The 20,235-nt window shown below is 37.0% G+C and overlaps 1 non-coding gene across 1 annotated transcript; it reads left to right on the forward strand.

Annotated features, from left to right (window-relative positions):
* Positions 1 to 221: 221 nt before the first annotated feature.
* Positions 222 to 382, forward strand: LOC136231695 (U1 spliceosomal RNA). The gene has a single exon (XR_010690064.1). It is a non-coding gene; the product is annotated as a U1 spliceosomal RNA (small nuclear RNA).
* Positions 383 to 20,235: the final 19,853 nt, after the last annotated feature.

A 20,235-nucleotide genomic window follows, 5' to 3' on the forward strand; every position in this document is an offset into this window, starting at 1 on the left:
AATAGCATAGTTTTATGTGATATTTATACGATAGAGTTTATCTTTCTTTCACTTTTCTCCGAATTTCAAAGAAACACTTGTCATAATCGAGCAACTTTAAACAAAACAAAAAGCAACACATGTGAATGATGAAAGAAGGTAGTGAATCCCACATTGTGAGTTGGTGGAAGTGATAAGGAGGAGTAAGAGAATAAATAAAAAGGACCAAGTAACATTATAACATACTTACCTGGACAGGGTCAATGGGTGATCATGAAGGCCTATGGCCTAAAGTAGTGTCTTCCATTGCACAAATGAGGGGTACTTCTCTACGGTCTCCCCAAGTGGGAGCTCCTATCTCATTATTTATTGCTTTGGGGGCCTGCGTTCGCGCAGCCCCTGTTAAATATATTTCCAGACAATTAAATTGTATACATGATTTGAACTTCAATCGACTTGAATAAATGTTTTGTTGAATGTTCTGAGTTTTCTTGCTTGTCTATTTTCAGTTGTGAGCGAGTACAAACAATCTCTAGTGTGAAGACTTAAATGAGGAGAATAGAAACATACATATGGAGGTGCACTTCTAGTGCCTCGTTCTTGTGTTGGATTTTACTTTCTTCTTTATTGCATTACATGTCTCAAGAAACTTGTGTGCATGTTATTAGGGGTGGTAAAAGAGTTGATGTTTCAATATATGATATTGTAGTTGGAAACGTAATTCCTCTAAACATCAGTGACCATGTGGGTACTTCTCATTTGTGATACGGTTTTTACAATTTCTACATGTGTTGATAGTCGCTCTCTTCCCATTGATGAATCTAGCATGACTGGAAAAGCAAGATCATAAGGGTTCTTTGCATATTCTATTTTGAGTCATAATTCTGTAGGGGTACTCAGTGGTGAATATAGGATTACTCGGTTGGGGGGGCCAATTTTACACGTGCGTTTACAATTTTTTTTTTTGCTAAATCGAACTTGCTCAATTTTTTTTGTATATATGCGTGTTATAATTTGAATGGTCAAGAACCAATTTTTAAGTATTAATGTATAATTTCTCAAAATTGGATTTAGGGAGGGCCGAACAGGTAAAAAAAATTAAAATTTTTTATATGAGAGGGCCTAGCAGGCCAATAAAAATTAATAATTTGGATTTAAGGAGGAATTAATAGGCAAAAAAAATTAGAAATTGGGATTTAGGGAATACTTAATAGGTCCAAAATATTGAAATTTTGAATTTTGGACCATTTTGGGAGGCTAATTCAACACCCCGATATTTTTTTGAGATAGGGGGCTCGAAACTACCTGGGGTCAAGATGGTTCCGGCGGCCGGAGGGGCCCAAACCCACCCTGTCTACGCCCCTCGGGGTACTCATTTCATAAGTGCTATTTTTGCAGGTTTACAAGAATTCCAGGAAACCAATTCTAATGTTTGGCTCCAAAGTAGCGGATGGTAGTAGCGTTATGGTGGTATAGTTACTTTTTCCCCCTTGTGTAGAGTACTATGCGCATAATAAGACACTTGTTTTTTGATTCTTAAATGCTAGGTAATATAGTTAGTTCCTCTAATTTCAAGAGAAACGATGGAGATAGTGTGAGGTACAATAGGAGTATATACAAATTCTCTTTTGTAGTTATGTTATGGTGAATTTATTTTATTATTTACATTTTTAGTTCAAATAATATTATTAATGAGGAGAAATGTCATTATAAAAATTTGAAACACTTCAATGAGAATCTGGGTTTGGTGGTTGAACCGTCTTCCTCGGATATTCATAGTGCAATTTTCAGTATGTCTGCGGATAGTGCTCCTAGTCCGGATGGCTTTGGTGGGATATTCTATCATATGTTCTGGGACATTAATTATCGGACACGATGTTTGCAGTATGGTTAAAGAGTTCTTCAGAACGGGATGCGTTTTACCTGGGCTAAATTCCAGCCTAATGGCTCTTCTCCCAAAGTCCATTAGTGCTGATAGGATCGACAATTTTAGACTCATTGTCATAAGCAACTTCAATTATAAAATCATCACTAAAATTCTTGCTGATCGACTTAATCGTAAGGTTCGAAATTTTCTCTGGACTGGTTGCACAAACATGAAGAAGTTAATCACGGTTCTGTGGCGTATCTATTGCCATTCGACTGCCTCGGGCGGGCTTGGGATCAAGGATTTTGCTGGTTTTAACCATGCCCTTCTCGACAAGTTAGCCCGGGATTTAATACAGGAGCAATCCGTAATCTTGCTACTAAGAACACGCTTCATGGCCCCTTCTAGTATCCCCCGATTGCAGCTAACACCCTCCACGATCTGGTCTTCCTATAAGGCAGTATTCATGACTCTGCTCTCCTAGACGCGATGGTGGATTGGTAGGACTTTTACTTTAAATTTCTGGACTGACTATTGGGTTAAGTCGTTGGTAGCAAATCAATTAGGCATGTCAGTAGCCGATCATCGTTGTAAATTCAACTGTCTTGAGGAATTCTTCAATGGGGATTACTGAACCGGCATATCCCATCTTCTGCCTGTAATACAACATAATATTACCAATATCTGCCGGGGATGGGATAAACATGATGTCTGTATTTAGGAGACCTCAGATTCCAAAAAATTCACACCGAGGGGTTTTTATGACAGCTGCCACAAGCTCCCAGGCGTTATATGGAGGAATTTCATCTTGGGGAGCCATATCCTGCCTTCACGATCTGTCACCTACTGGAAATTAATTTACAATCGTTTGGCCACCCAGGATAATCTTCAACTCCGAGGCACTATTCTAGTTTCACCGTGTATTCTTTGCAAACAGGCAGCCGAATCAGCAATTCACCTCTTTATTTAATGCACACCTTTGCCGCCTTTGGCGTTATCTCTGCACTGCATTCGGAGTCAACCTTAATCTCTCAGGTACCATTTCTTATTTTCTCTGCCAATTAATGGGTTTTCGCTTTGGTAAGCAGGTCTGTCTCCTATAGCAAGGCACGATGGTGAATTGTTTTTAGCTAATTTGGTGAACTCAGAATCTTGCCTTGTTCAAATCCGAGCTTCCTACAATCCAAAATGCAGTGACAAAGTTAAAGATTTTGACCCGGGAAATTGAAAAACAGCGTCGTGGCTGTGTTGGAAATTAGGCTAAGGTATAGCAGCGGAAATATAAAATTTTTAACCTATTTCCATTTAACCACAAGATCCGTTAACCGTTATTTCATATAAAGAAGGATAAGTAGAAATACCTTTTAGAAGTTCTATCTACCGTTGCAAACGAAGTGCCCACAACTTCAAAAGAGGTAGAAACTGTCTACCAATCTGCCCCTGTCCGAAACAGACCTTCCAGACTTCCGAACGACAATCCCTTTGGTGAAAACGTGGAAGCATATGTCTAGAAGCTCCTGTCCAAAAATCGCGACGATCCGACGGTTCAATCTCCGGGAATCCGTGAAATCGTGAACTGACCTGATGTAGGAGTAGTAAAACCAATTTCTCCCTTTTGTTTGTTTTTCTTCTTCGAGTTCCCAAACACGAAATAAAACACGGGAGGATTAATTTGGAATCAACCGTTGAATAGCAACCAAAGTAGATTGCCTCTAACTAATCAACACAAGATCAAGGATAAAAGAAATAGATGAAAATCAATTGATCAAACGAAGCCGTAGAGAAATCTCGTCCTCGAACTAGGGGTGTCGAATTTTCTCTCTCTTGGACTAGGTGAATTTCGAAAATCACAAGTAGGGTATGGCTTGCTTAGATATCGAAAATCTCAAGGGAAGGGGTATTTATAATCTCTTGTATCTAATCCATAGTTAGATAGAATTAGGTTACTGAATAGGAATTCCATTCGGAATAGAATTCATAATTATTATCTCACTATATATCTAATATATTAAGGACAATAATAATAACCTTATTGGATAATAATAGGAGTATATTAATCTAATTAAAACTCCTAACTTAATTATCTCTTAATTAATTTAATTCATATTCCTAATCTAATTAGGATTAACAAAATCAAATTAATTATTCATGTATATCACTACATGAATTTCGACCCCCTTATGTCCATGGGCCTTATTGGGCTCAATTGGGCTTCTATCAATTAATTAACATCTATCTCTCTTTTAGGTTCCAAGTCTTATGTGTGATCCATTAGGTTCTTATTGCTTCTAGCCGTATGCAACGTTATTAAATTAATTTTCAAAGAATTATATTTAATCTTTGCATAACGGAATGATGTACAGAGAATGTGATTAGCAAGTCCGTAATCATTCCCCCAGAGCTATAAGAAGACAGGTTGATTCTGTCGTTAACCTTTCCGTATTAGTTACAGTATAATTCGATCCTTTATCAACTACATCCTTGAACTGAATCTTATGACTATGGGTGATGTCAAGTCACATATAGCGAGACGTTCGTTTTACTTGTACAGGCCGAGTCAACTCAAAATGATAGGTTAAGTGAAATCTGTATTTCTTACTCTTAAGCTATCACCTTGCAAGGATTTAGAGTCGAGTCTTCCACAAGCGATCCATGGATGTATCTCCCATTTATCGGGAGTGATAAATGCTCAATCCAATATATAACGACTCTGCAATTACTTCTTGTGATACCCAGCGTCTACTGTTTACACCCCAGAGTCGTCTCTATTAAGGATCGTGTTACACCAGAGTCAAAGCATCACATTCCGTAATCCAGAATACCAATTAATATTCCTTTGAGTCTGAGGATTAGTTATACCTATTAATACCAATGAGATGAACAGGTGACAAGGATGAATCTACCCATCCTGTTATCTCAAATCGGATCCCCAATCCTAATGAACAACGTTTCATCGGATCTATGTAACTGTCCAGATATCTGTATATATGAAGCTTGTGAGATCAGCTTTCTGTCGGACAGAAGACATTGTTACATACAAGTCTCAACAGTGATATGTCAATCCCAAACATATCACTTGACTTGGGGTGGTTTTAAGTTTATCAGTTTACTATAAAGTTTTGTCTCACTTCATGCTTGTATGAACACTTTATAATCACTTTAAATAAACTTACGGATTTCCTTTTATTAGACTTTATTTAGTGCTTAAAAGGGATTGCCTTTATATAGTTATAAAACATATATCTCATTAAACAAATGATATAAAGAACAATTCATTTACATTAAGTTTGTATCCTAGAACAATTGTCTATAGGACACTAAACCCCAACATACTCCCACTTGGACTAAAGCCAATTGTTTCTAAAACTAATCCCAGTAGAAGTTAAATGACGATCATGTATTCTCTGGGTTAAAGGCTTTGTCAACGGATCTGCAACGTTGTCCTCTGTAGGTACTCTTTCTATTCTCACATCTCCTCTAGCCACAATCTCTCTAATGATGTGGTATCGCTTAAGGTGATGCTTGGATGCATTATGAGACCGTGGTTCCTTTGCTTGCGCAATGGCTCCATTGTTATCACAGTACAGTGTAATGGGATTGACAATGTCAGGCACACACCTAGTTCTGTAATGAACTTTCTAATCCAAACCGCCACTACACCATAGATGGTCTGTTGCAACACCAAGCAAGTGTTGGCTAAAGTCGTTATTGTGTTGCTAAAGAAGTTTTGGCAACAGTTTTTGTCAGAAAAGAGAGTTGCTTTTTTGCACGTTGCTAAAGATGTCTTAAGCAACAGTTTTTCACATTTTTAGCAACATCGATACAAATGTTGCTACTCGTATCTGTGGCAACACTTTCCTATCCTATAGCAACTTAAATGAAAGCATTGCCTATATCGTAGAACAGGTAACACTATTATCGAATAAAATTATAAGCAACACTTTTGAACTTTCTTGCAACAAGTTTTTATGCAACATTGATTTTTAGTTGCAACTCTTTCATATACAATTTGCAACATTTTTTAATTTAACACTTTTTGAGCAACTCTTTAATTTAACACTTTTTAATAACATTTTTTTAGCAACTCTTTTATATTATGTTAACGCTTTGTGTTTGAAATTTTAACAGTTTTTAATGTAACACTGTAATATATGCAACATAATCTTTAACTCGTGCAACACGAAAAAAATTAAAAGAAATTTTGAATTTAAATAATAGCATAAAAAAACCCTTAATTGCAATTACAAATCCATAATAGGTCAATATGTTAACAATGAAATTTAAAATTCTCAAATGATCCAAAACATATAATAAAAAGTATAATAAATTCATAATGTAACCTATCCTTCAAACTCCTTAGAAAAGACAGTGTCATTCTCATTTTCATTTGAATGCCACCATATATATCCTCAATATCAATGTTGAGATTGAAATTAACTTCTACCAATTTGTTTATGAATAATGTCGAGCTCTTCCTCACTTTCTGGTCCATTTGTTTCATTTTCTCCTCCATTGCTTCTTCAAGTTGGATAACTTTCTCCTCCATTTCTCCTTGCAATTGGTTTTTTTATCTTTGTTAATTCCTCTACATAGGCATCAGAAACATTTCCAGTTGATTGTTCCTTCAATTCCTGCAGGCTCGGATGCTCAGCTTCTTCATCATCTGAGGGTGGGGGTTCCTAATCAAACAAATATATACACAATCCTCAATAACATTGAGGACTGTAAAAAATGATGATTACAGATTTGCATACTGTGAGTGTCAAGAATTTACCTGTTGAAAGCGTCTACGCTGGATAGCAGCTACAACTCTCACCATCACATAAATTGGAATAACAATCTCAGCAATTCGCAGAAATAACAACTGTCACACACCACACCACACTAAAACACTTGTTAATATTTGCATTCATACAAGTGCCATTTCATTCAAATTTCAACTAATTTCAACAGTTGTAAATTGATACCTTTCTTAAACGTTAATCCTATATTTTATTTTGTATGTGGAGTCTAAATTGATACTTCTCCAAAAATCATAAGCCTATATTGGTACCTTATCTTTTTTTTTATTGAAATTCTTAGGAACTTGTATATAGAAGTCATGATTAATTGTTATAATTACAATCCAATCACACTATAAAATCAACAACACTCTTGCATTCATTCACCATAAATACAAGTCTATAAAGGAGATTCTCTAAATCCAAAATTGTAATTAGTAGAAAAGAAAGACCAAGCTGTAGTAGAAAAACAAGAAAATAGAAGTAGATACAATATAGTCATAGAAGCAACCGAGAAAACGGTTCGCTTTCTTTAAGATCAATCCAAAAAATATAATACAAGAAAGAAATAGGTAGAAAAATAAAGAAAAGACAATGGATGAGGTTTAAGTCATTGACCAGCTAAATAGTTACACAAAAGTAAAAATAGTGATGAGTGAAGGTTATGGATGAGAATGAAACAGTGTGATAAAATAGGAATAGTCATGCGATAATTAACAAGTAAAATAAGAAATAAATAATTATCAAAATTATTAATGACATTGACACTAGCAATTATTGAATATAGTCTCCATTGATGCATAACATCAAGTTAACATGATTAATTAGCTGAAACAGAGCCAGGACAGATAACAAAGCGGAGATCAAAGCTTACCTCGAGAGAAGAACTTAAGGGCCTGATAACCGAAAATCTCAACAGCAAGGATGGAGTGGCTGTCTCTGCAAACTTTTAGAAACGGCAAGCCATGGAGAGTATCATTGAGAGAGAACAGAACTTTGAGAGAGAGTTCTTACGATAGTATTTTTTAGGTTTTGATTTTTTGATCGTGAGATATATAGAAGGACAAGGAAACTAAATAAATCAATACTTGTCCAACATCTGGATAACTCCATAACTGCAATTGAAGCAAAGAAAATTAAGAGAATATTTGATAAATCATTAAATAGCTATGAAGAATATGAAAAAATCAAAGAGTCAGATAACTTTAAACAAGAAGGATATTAAACAAAATCTCCTAATACATTAGCTCATGTATACATCCTAATACAAAAACGCATATTCAATCTTCCATCACCTGGAATGTATGCCAAATAAGGTAAGCAAAATGGTAATCCTTCTGTGTGAGCAAAACTGTACATGTACAGGATATCATAGAAGGTAGGGGATGGGTTGTTTTGGGAGAAGGTCCATATTTACTATAAGATTAACAAAACGGGTTTCTGCCACGGATGTATCAAAAAGCAAGACAATTAATGTAGTTAACACATCAATAATAATATCATATGTGGAGCATATTAGCTTCCCCAATCAGCACATTTAATCAGTAGTCCTTACTTTTTTAGTTGATTGTTTGGTTTTCATATGCTGATAAATCAGATTTTATTTTTATGAACAAGAACAATTTAAGAACTCCGCCTGTGAGGGTCACTTGGTGGCCTTTACAGCCGGTCCCAAGCCCGGACAAAGGAGGAGGGTTGCGGTAGGTTTGTGGCGGCCAGCGTAAAACTTAGCCACATCTTATGACATGAACCATAATATAAATACCGTTGGGGCGTTCCCTACTCAGCGACGCGCTGCACTTCCTAGACCCGGGTGTAGTGATAAATGTGCAAGGGTTGCTAGGTCGTCGCCCCGAAGCGGCGCGCCACCCCAGGACCCGGGGGTGGTGTCAAATATGCAAGGGTTGCGGGTAAATAAGCTAGTCCACGGTAATGGTAGGGGTAGGGGTAAGGGTAGTAGGTTACGCTTTGGGACATGGAACATAGGTTCTTTGACAGGAAGATTAGCTGAAATTGTAGATGTTATGAAGAGGAGGAGAATAAATATATTATGCCTACAAGAAACCAAGTGGGTTGGAGCCAAGGCTAGAGAGATAGCTCCTTGGGGTTATAAGCTTTGGTACTCAGGAAAGGATAAGGGTAGAAATGGAGTAGGTATTCTTATTGATAGGGAGTATATTGATGAGGTAGTAGCGGTGTCTAGGAAGAGCGATAGAATTATGAGTGTTAAGCTAGTGATAGGGGATGAGGTTGTGAATGTCATTAGTGCATATGCGCCACAAATAGGATTAGATGTGTCTATAAGACAAGCTTTTTGGGATGACTTAGAGGAAGTGGTGCAACAGGTTCCTAGGGATGAAAAAATGGTACTAGGGGGTGATCTCAATGGACACGTGGGTTCTAGGCGAGATGGGTTTGAGAGTGTTCATGGAGGGTATGGTTTTGGAGATAAGAATGAAGCAGGAAATGATATTTTGGAATTCGCATCAGCCTATGACTTGAGTATCATGAACACATGGTTTATGAAGAGAACATCCCACTTAGTGACTTATCGGAGTGGCGGTAATGCGAGCCAAATTGACTTCTTCTTAGTAAGGAGTGCTTGGAGAAAGAGTTATATTGATTGTAAGGTGATCCCTGGTGAGAGTACGACAACCCAACATAGAGTAGTGGTGCTAGATTTTCGAAGTAGGAAATGTATAAGAAAACAAACACCTCAAGTAGAGACTAAGATTAAGTGGTGGAAATTGCAAGGGGAGAATCAACAAAAATTTGTGGATGAGATGACCAAAAAAGATATTTGGACTTGCAATATGGATTCAGATATAGATTCAATATGGAATAAGATGGAGCATAGTATAAGGGAAGTAGCGAAGGAAGTTCTAGGGGAATCTAAAGGTAGCATGCCACCGGGTAAGGACACATCTTGGTGGACAGAAGAAGTACGACAAGCAGTAAAGAGTAAGAGAGAATCCTATAAACTATTGGGGAAATGTAGGAGTGACGAGAACTACGAAAAATACAAAGAGGCTAAAAGGGAAGTAAAGAAGGTCATACGAGATGCTAGAGCAAAGGTGAATCGGGATCTGTATACAAGATTGGATACGAAAGAAGGGGAAAGAGACATATATAGAATTGCTCGGATGAGAGATAGGAAGACGCGAGATCTCGGAAAAGTTAAATGTGTGAAGGATGTGGACCAGAAAGTCCTAGTTGGAGATAAGGATATCAAGGAACGATGGAGGTCCTATTTTGATGACTTATTTAATGGAGATCGCCAACAAGATGTTGGAGATATAAGTATCCATCACGATATGATAAATCATGAATGCCTGCGGAGAATTCAAAAGGGTGAAGTCAAAATGGCATTAAGTAAGATGAAGTTGAAGAAAGCAGTAGGACCTGATGGCATCCCTATTGAGATTTGGAGATGTTTGGGAGAAAGAGGAATCGAATGGTTGACGACGTTCTTCAACAAAATTTGGAGAAACAATAAGATGCCATCAGAATGGAGGAAAAGTACCTTAATCCCTTTGTATAAGAACAAAGGCGATGTCCAAGATTGTGCCAACTATCGGGGAATCAAATTAATGAGTCACACTATGAAACTTTGGGAGCGAGTGATTGAACAAAGGCTAAGGAGGACGGTGAAGATCTCGGAAAACCAGTTTGGCTTTATGCCGGGAAGATCAACTATGGAAGCCATCCATCTAATGAGACAATTAATGGAGCACTATCGAAATAAGAAGAAAGACTTGCATATGGTTTTCATTGACTTGGAGAAAGCATATGATAAGGTACCAAGGGAAGTACTTTGGTGGGCCTTGATAAGGAAAGGCATTTCGCGGAAATATATTGACATCATAAAGGACATGTATGAGGGAGTATGCACGAGTGTACGTACTAGTGTTGGGAAAACTGAAGAGTTTCCTATTACGATTGGAGTGCATCAAGGTTCCGCACTAAGCCCATTTCTTTTTGCCATCGTTATGGATGAACTAACAAGTTCACTTCAAGATGGTATACCATGGTGCATGCTGTTTGCAGATGATATTGTGTTGGTTGATGAGACGAAAGAAGGAGTGGAGATGAAGTTGGAACTATGGAGGCAAACTCTAGAATCTAGAGGCTTTAAGTTGAATCGAAGTAAGACAGAATATTTGGAGTGTAAGTTTAGCGGCCGTAGGAGTAGGGAGGCAGGGACAATCACCCTAGATGGGAGAGTTGTTCAGGCCTCGGATTGCTTCCGGTATTTAGGATCTATTATCCAAACGGATGGAGAAGTAGATGGAGATGTTGCCCATAGGATTAAAGCTGGTTGGTCGAAGTGGAAGAGTGCTACGGGTTTCCTTTGTGATCCCGGCATGCCTAATAGATTGAAGGGAAAATTCTACCGGACGGCAATTAGACCAGCATTGTTATATGGTACGGAGTGTTGGGCAGTGAAACACTGCCACATCCATAAGATGTCGGTGGCGGAGATGCGTATGTTGAGATGGATGTGTGGTCACACGAGAAAGGACCGGGTGCGTAATGAAATAATTAGGACAAAAGTAGGGGTTACATCTATTGAGAATAAAATGAGAGAAAACCGACTAAGGTGGTTTGGCCATGTGAGACGTAGAGCGCTTGATGCGCCGGTTAGGAGAACCGAAGAGTGGCAAAGGGATGTAGTGGTGAGGGGTAGGGGAAGACCTAAGCAAACTTGGAGGAGGGTGATCGAGAGTGATATGAGTTTATTGGGAATTGAGGAAAATATGGTAGTGGATAGGACGGAGTGGAGGGAGCGAATCTGTGTCGCTGACACGACTTGATTTTCACGGTTTTATATGATGGTTCATGTTAGCCGACCCCGAATCATTTCGGGACTAAGGCTTTGTTGTTGTTTGAACAGGAACAATTTAAGGGTAAAGAGAAAAAAACGTCCGATAGTGGAAATAACATATGCATCACCGTCCACAAACCTTGTACTCCAAAGAATCCAGAATGGATAGTAAATGAGCCGCAGGATGATCCAAGATAAAACAAAAAGAATGAATGCAAAGCTAGCCATCGCTTCAGCACCACTGTATTTGGACATCTTTGTTATTTCCAAAAATATGTCACTAGCATCATGAAGAGCTAAAACAACTGAACCAATGCGAGCAAACCTGCAAGCAAGAGACAAAGTTGGAAGATGCATGAGAACTTCGATAGTGATCCTTGTATGATACATACATCGGACTATAGCTATTAACAAGCCCTAGAAAACAATTTCCATAGCATCATATTTTCATGTAGATGATATAGTTATGACTTCACTTGTTTGCAACAGGTAAAACCAACAAAACACCCATCTCTTATGCTGGTGATTAACAATATACTTGTGAGCAAAAAAAAGGAACTTGATTACAACACACCTCAATATGTAGGACAGCACAATGAGAATAACAGTCGCAACATGGTGACTCATTGACACCCCAAAGTCCGAACGCCTTGTTTCCCAGAATATCAGTGCAAATATGGAGTAAGTGTAAAATCCAGCAGCATACATGTATACTGCTTTCAATTTTAACCTGCAATTCATTTCATATAACTGTAGAATTCATTATCTGACATCTGCATATTGCTCCAAAAAACAATCAATATATGGATAATTAAATCAAACAAAATTGGTGATTCATACAATGGCAGCTCCTAACAATAATTCGAAAATCTTATGTCATTTTTTGGTCCGGCCAGACTTGATTTCCGGGTCCCACCCAAAAATAAATTGAGTTAGTGAACCAAGGCTCATTGCAAGTAACAGTCAAAACTATAACCTCTGCTGAAAGGAAGTAAATGCATTTCCAAGCAGACTCCTTGAATTTTCTTATCTTCTTAGTTCTCTCATCTGAATCAACAACCAGTGTCTCATGTCCAAAAATTAGGCGTGTTGCCACTTTCTGCAACATGCATAGTTATTTCAGAAAGGCCAAACAACATATTAGGGTGAATTATAAGAGAAAAAAGAATGACAGTGCTAAAGAATACAATAACAAAAGAAAGCCACATCCTGGAAAAGATCATCCCCTTGCATACTTATTATATGTAATTATCCTGATATAAGATTTATGAGAAACTAAAATGAACATTAACCAGAACCATAACCGTGCATCTCCATGTCATCTCTACATGCTCAAATGCAGTATGCGGAGGTAAAGATATTCAGAGTTGACAAGTCAGCATCTTACAATTCACTGTTAAAGCACAGTAAGCAAACATGGTGAAAGCATATTCAACCGACAACAGACTTATGCATATCAAAATGTTAATTAATAATGCCCAGGAACTTTTCATGTTTTTTCCAATAAAAATACAAAAACCACAGCCACTTTAGAGATTATGTAAACTTCTACTGCTCGAAGGGAAGAAAAAATTCATAGTACATATTTAAGCTTCTACAGTATCAGTGGCCAGAAAACATGCTAGGAAAGCTGAAACATGAGTAAAAGCTACAAGAATGAAGAAGACTTCCATTTGAGTTGTTTGATTTGATCTACGGTTTTATTGATCCCTACACAAGTTGCCATGCACAGATCATTGATTTCAACAAAAAAGGTTTCCTTCAAAGGCTAAAGTGTTCAAATGGTGAAGGAATGGAAGGCTTTCTTCTTGAGTCTGTCCTGTCCACTTGGATGTGGACATGCATCACAACTGATATTCACTTTCATCCTCTTACTGATTTTCATAAACTCGCTCATTAATTCTAAAAATATGATATATGCAAGTGAAATTTTCAGGAATTTTTTTATCTCTTGTAGAAAAGGAAACCTAATAAGTTGTAAATACATCTGCACAAAGGACCTACGGTCCATTATTGGTCTATCCTTAGATTGATGTTTAATATGCTATCACAGATATTTCACATATGCTCCGTGAGTAAGGACAGGAGAAAAATCATCAGCAGAAGAACTCAGAACCAACAGGAAAGTTCAAGTAAGTGAGTATTCTAGCCAACAGCCTGACCTAAAGAAAGGAAAAGCTCTCATGTCCAGGTCAACCTCTCTAAAGAATCAAATTTCAAAATTATGGGCAAAAAGTTTAAGTAGTACTGCCTTTTAGAGGCCAAGTGCAACCAACATGAAAAGGATCAAGTCTCCTCAACAATGATTACATGCTAGGACATTTAAAACTTAGATCATCGTAGCACCAAAAATAGGTGCTATAATAGCAACAACAATATATTTTTTTTTATGTTGGAGTTCCCAATCCAGTTATGTCACTGACAAAGAAGACGAGATTATAGAAACTACAAAGATTCAGTTACATTAAAATTGTGCAAGAAACAATCATTTATAGAGCCTTGACTAGTGAAGATAAAAGGAACAGCATACTTCTCCATTTTTCCTATTTCATTCCCAGCTTCCAATATGATCTATCATGACTAATTTGAAAAACTATTTAATATATCATTCCACAGAAAGTAAATCTCCCATACATTACCGAAATTACTACTATTAATAAAAAAAAATTGAAAAGGCAACACGCAAGGAACAAAAATAGGAGTATGAGTCAGAATTTGGTAAAGTTTCAACAAAAAGAAAGCAGTGTGGAACAAGAACATTTCAAATTTCAGTGGTCTATCTCTTGAACTGGGGCCTTTCAATGCTAGTTTACTTCCCCACCCAAACTGATTACTCATTGTCTAAGAGTTTTACTGGGCATTAGATTAAACATCGTATCATCATGACCTTTTCAGTCCGATTGTTTCATGTGGCTGCTACCTTTCTAAATTAGGGATACAATTAAGTCTTGAAACCATAACTTCATTCAGTATAAAATTTAAATGGTAATAATTACGAATTTAGGGATAGATTAAACTCTAATTAGGAGAAGGTTTTCCCTTAAATTAGTTCTGGGTTGCATATCAACACAAAGTACCAAATTCATATGGAACATGTTCACTAAAGTAAAAAGAATTAAGGTAATTTTGAATTAAATTCCAGAAACTCCAAGCTTTTTTAACCATTGTGAAAATACCATTATAGAAGTTCTATTGCTGAAAAAACAAAGCGGAGATCAAAGCTTACCTCGAGAGAAGAACTGAAGGGCCTGATGAAAACCTCAACGGCAAGGACGGAGTGGCTGTCGCTGCAAAATTTTAGAAACGGCAAGCCATGGAGAGTATCATTGAGAGAGAATAGAACTTTGAGAGAGAAAGTTCTTACGATAGTACTTTTTAGGTTTTGATTTTTTGATCGTGAGATATACAGAAGGACAACAACAACAACAACAACAAAGCCTTAGTCCCGAAATGATTCGGGGTCGGCTAACATGAACATATACAGAAGGACAAGGAAACTAAAATTTTAGGGGGAAAAATATTTGTTCCCTCAATAATTTCAGAACACAAAAGTTTTCCCCCTTAAGATAATTTTATTTTTTATTATTTTTTTATCGTGAAATATACAAAACGACGTCGTTTTGCATCTAATAGAATTAAGAAAAATTATTTACATAAAAAGTGTTTCAATTTTGATACATCTCTTGCAACACTTTATAATTAGTGTTCTAAAATTTGAAAGTTATGTGAGTTTGACATGTCTTTTGCAACATTCCATAAACCATGTTGCAAAAGATCCAAAAAAATCATAAAAAGTGCAACACATTTCAAGCAACACATGTATTTTAGGTTGCAAAAGACCATTTATGGTGTAGTGCGCTTCCTTTGCTGCTTCCGCAGCTGCGATATACTCTGACTCGGTCGTAGAGAAAGCTACGCTTCCCTGCTTGGAACTCTTCCAACTGACCGCGCCCCCATTCAAGATAAACAGGTATCCTGATTGGGATTTATAATCATTCTCATCTGTGAGATGACTTGCGTCTGAAAATCCTTCTATTTTCAGATCACTTCTCCGTGCACTAGGAACATATCTTTAGTTCTTCTCAAGTACTTAAGAATGTTCTTGACGACAATCCAAAGCTCGTCTCCCAGATTCCCTTGGTAACGACTCGTTACAGATAACGCGAACGCTACGTCAGGTCTAGTGCATATCATAGCATACATAATCGAACCGATTGCGCTGGCGTACGGGACTACAGCCATGCGTCGTTTATCATCATCGGTTTTAGGACATTGATGATTGTTTAACTTTACTCCATGTAACATGGGTAAGTTACCTCATTTCGATTCAAGCATGCTAAACCGATTTAACACATTTTCAATGTATGTAGCCTGTGAAAGACCAAGCAGTCTTCTTGATCTATCTCTATAGATCTTTATACCAAGTATATAAGCTGCTTCACCAAGGTCTTTCATTGAGAAGTTACCAGATAACCATACTTTCACTGACTGTAAGAGAGCAACGTCATTTCCCATTAATAATATATCGTCCATATATAGTATGAGAAATGCTATAGAGCTCCCACTTGCTTTCTTGTAAATGCAAGCTTCTTCACAATTTTGTTCAAAACCAAATTGTTTTATGGTTTCGTCAAAACGCTTATTCCAGCTTCTAGATGCTTGCTTGAGTCCATAAATGGATCTCTGAAGTTTGCAAACTTTATTTGCATCCTTCGATATGAAACCTTCAGGATGCATCATATATACATCCTCAAGCAGGTTTCCGTTTAGGAAAGCTGTTTTCACATCCATTTGCCAAATCTCATAATCGTAGTGAGCGGCAATTGCAAGCATGATTCTGATTGATTTGGACATAGCCACAGGAGAGAAAGTTTCGTCATAATCAATTCCTTGCTTTTGACGATATCCTTTCGCTACTAACCTAGCTTTGTAGGTGCTAACCTTTCCATCCATGTCTGTCTTCTTTTTGAAGATCCACCTGCACCCAATGGGTATTATCCCTTCAGGTGGATCAACCAAAGTCCACACTTGGTTAGTATACATGGAATCCATTTCAAAATCCATGGCCTCAAGCCATGCTTTAGAATCTGGACTAGTAAGAGCCTCTTCGTAGTTTTCGGGTTCGTCGTCTAACACGGGAACCTCATCATCATCTCCCACTAGAAAACCATATCTAACTGGGAGTTCACGAACTCTTTATGATCTACGAATAGGTGGCACTGGAGTCTCATCTAATGGGACTCCTTCGGGTACCTCAACCGCCTCTGTTGTTTCAGTCGGTGTTTCTTCTTCTTGAACTTCGTCAAGTTCAGTCATGCTTCCCTTTTGTGTTTCTTCGAGAAACTCTTTCTCTAAGAAGGTTGCGTGCTTGGATACGATTACTTTCTGATCATCTGGATGATAGAAGTAATATCCCATAGTTTTCTTAGGGTATCTAATGAAGAAACATTTATCAGATTTCGAATCTAGTTTGTCGGACGCAATGCGTTTGACAAAGGCTGAACAACCCCATACTCTCATAAATGAAAACACGGGTTTCCTACCAACGAACAATTCATATGGTGTGGAACTAGCGGATTTAGTTGATACTCGATTTAGGGTGAAGAGGGCAGTTTCTAAGGCATAGCCCCAGAACGTCTTTGGAAGTAAGGCCATGCTCATCATGGATCGTACCATATCTAATAGGGTACGGTTTCTCCTCTCGGACACACCATTGTGTTGTGGTGTATAGGGAGGTGTCCATTGTGAGCATATCCCACATTCAGTTAGATAAATCAGAAAATCATCTGAAAGATATTCGCCACCTCGATCAGATCGAAGCGTCTTTATTTTCTTTCCTAATTGATTTTCTACTTCATTCTTGAAGCATTTGAATTTCTCAAAAGCTTCTGACTTGTGCTTCATCAAGTAGATGTAACCATATCGGGTATGGTCATCTATGAAGCTTATGAAAAATCTGAATCCTCCTCTTGCTTGGACTGACATAGGACCGCATATATCTGAATGAATGAGTCCTAGAGTGTCTGATACACGCTCACCTTTATTACTAAAGGGTGTCTTTATCATTTTACCTTTTAAACATGATTCACATATTTCCAATGATTCGGGATCGATTGGATCTATAAGCCCATCCGAATGTAGCTTTAGCATGAGTCTCTTATTTATATGGCCTAAACGACAATGCCACAAGTAAGTTGAATTATCTAGCTTATGTCTTTTGGTATCAATTGCGAAAACAGAAATTTTGTCACATAAATCCCATTTTGTGATATTCCTGAAAAATAGAAGATCGAATCTCTATAAAAATCGCAACGTTTGTCTTTTATTGAAATATGAAAAGCCGTCGTCAACAAGGCGGCTAATAGAAATAATATTTCTAGATATTCCTGAAATATCCTCAGGCTGCATCCGGTATCAAGTACCAAAAGATTCAGACTGTGAAAGTTCAATATAAAACATACTAGATGTTGAAGTCCCAACTTCTTCCCCTTTTGAGGAAGGCTAGGTACACCAACAGTTTCTTTTCCAATGCCCGTCTTTACCACAGAAGTGGCACTCTCCTTTGGGCTTCTTCACTTCCTTTCCCTTAGTTTTGTTGGGCACGACTTTCTTACCTTTCTTGTGATATTTAGGATTGGGAGAATTCCCTTTCCTCTTCTTTGATCCGTCTATGACAAGAGCCGGTATGGCTTTGTCTTTCTTCATATTGGGCTCAACTGACTTGAGCATATTTGCAAGCTCTTCAAGAGAGGTTTGCAAGTCATTCATCTGATAGTTCATGATGAACTGTGAATAACTCTCTGGGAGGGATTGGAGAATTAAGTCTACGCTTAATTCGTTATCCATCACAAATCCAATACTAGAAAGTTTGGTAATGTAGCCAATCATCTTGACACAATGTGTCATGACAGATGTGCCCTCTTGCATCCTGCAACGATATAGCAACTTGGATATCTCGTAGCGTTCGTACCTGGTCTATTTCCCAAACAATTTCTTTAGGTGCATGATGATGGAATAGGCATCCATTTCCTCATGTTGCCTTTGTAATTCCGGTGTCATCGATGCAAGTATGATGCATTCGGCATGATCATCATCAGCCTTGTGCTTCTAGTAAGCATCAATTTCCTCAATGGGAGCATCATCAGCAGGGATAGGGGGTATCGATGTATCAAGTACATAACCTATTTTATCGAACTTCAAAACGATTTTGAGGTTACGAAATCAGTCGGTGAAGTTTGAACCATTCAATTTGTTATCGGTAAGAATGTTTTGCAGATTGGTGTTAGTCATGATTTTAAGAGTGTTTTACTTTAAAACTTGAGATGTGAGAAAGAGTAAACGTATGTCATTCATTTGCTTAAAGTATAACAATCTAAAATTATAGGCATTTTAGTTTATTTTAGATTGCTCCCACTATTTTGCCAAATTAATAGCCCTCCATATTAATTCGAAGAATTTCACAAATCCTTTAGTGAGCTAGGATCCTAACTCTTGATATTTCGCCTTGAGTTTACTCAACAAGCTAGTCTCATTCATTAGGTAGATTCATGTAATCAATCACATCTTTAATGTGATTCCTAGGTTATTGGCTTACTAACCACATTAGTAACTAATATGTTATTCATATTAATCCCAACCGTCTTGCCCATTAGTTTATGACAACATGAGTTTACTCATCCAATTATCATAATCTAATTTAAGTATTACCCCATATTCATGAAAAATGATTTTCGATAATTCAGGTGTTACCGAAAGGACCCCGAGCTTGAGTTTACTCAACAACCCAAAGGCCCTCAGCACTGCCGGCTGAATTATAATATTAGGGAGGGGCAACCGATTTTAATAACTTGTTTATTTACTTAACTTTTTAATGAGGGATTTTATTTTAGGTCTCATAATCTAACTTAGTCTTGATTTGCTTTAGCATACATCAGACACATACATTCACATACATTGGCGTTATGGACATATCATCTAAATTATTCTGTCGAGCCAGAGACGGAATAAAAGGGCAAACCTAGGGAAATACTAACTATTACATATTTCTCTTTAGGTCCTCCGTCTTCTCCATGACGCCTTGAAATTACATATTAATTTCTATACTACTAAAGAAAACTTCAATTGAATTGAAGGGAATCAGATGAGAGGAGAAATTACAATAGATAGTAGAAAGGCAGGACTCGCAGGCCCTATTTCAAAAATACCAAAAGACTAAAGAGGGTCCAAATATGTCCATAACTCCAAACATGCATAGACTCAATTAAATAAATTTAATTGGTTGATTACATAACTATCTTATGTAATATTTATGTTAATCACATTAACATATCAAATTAACTTTCATCCAATTTTATTTCTAATAGTTTCGTATCTTTTATATTAATCTTTAGATTAATATAACTATACAAAACTTTAATTATGCACGTCCCAATTATTTTAATTTTAATTCATTTAACATTTTGATTTACAAATTGGTAAAACAAACTTTTAAACAAATTTTCATTCGATAATCAAAACAGAAAACTATCAATTTCTGAAACATATATATTTAAATATAAAAACGATTTTAAATATATATATATATCAGTTCTAAAACGGTTTTAAAACGATTTTCAGAAAATAGGAAAAACTACTATAGATTTCCGTTTTATCTTTAGAATTAATAAAACTGATTTTATCAATCTAACTATAAAACTAATAGATTTCGTTATAATGATTATCAACCAAAATAATTAGGAACATACGCATAATCTATTTTAATTAACAATTAATTAAAACTTATT

The sequence above is a fragment of the Euphorbia lathyris genome, chromosome 5, assembly GCF_963576675.1.
Source record: "Euphorbia lathyris chromosome 5, ddEupLath1.1, whole genome shotgun sequence".
NCBI lineage: Eukaryota > Viridiplantae > Streptophyta > Magnoliopsida > Malpighiales > Euphorbiaceae > Euphorbia > Euphorbia lathyris.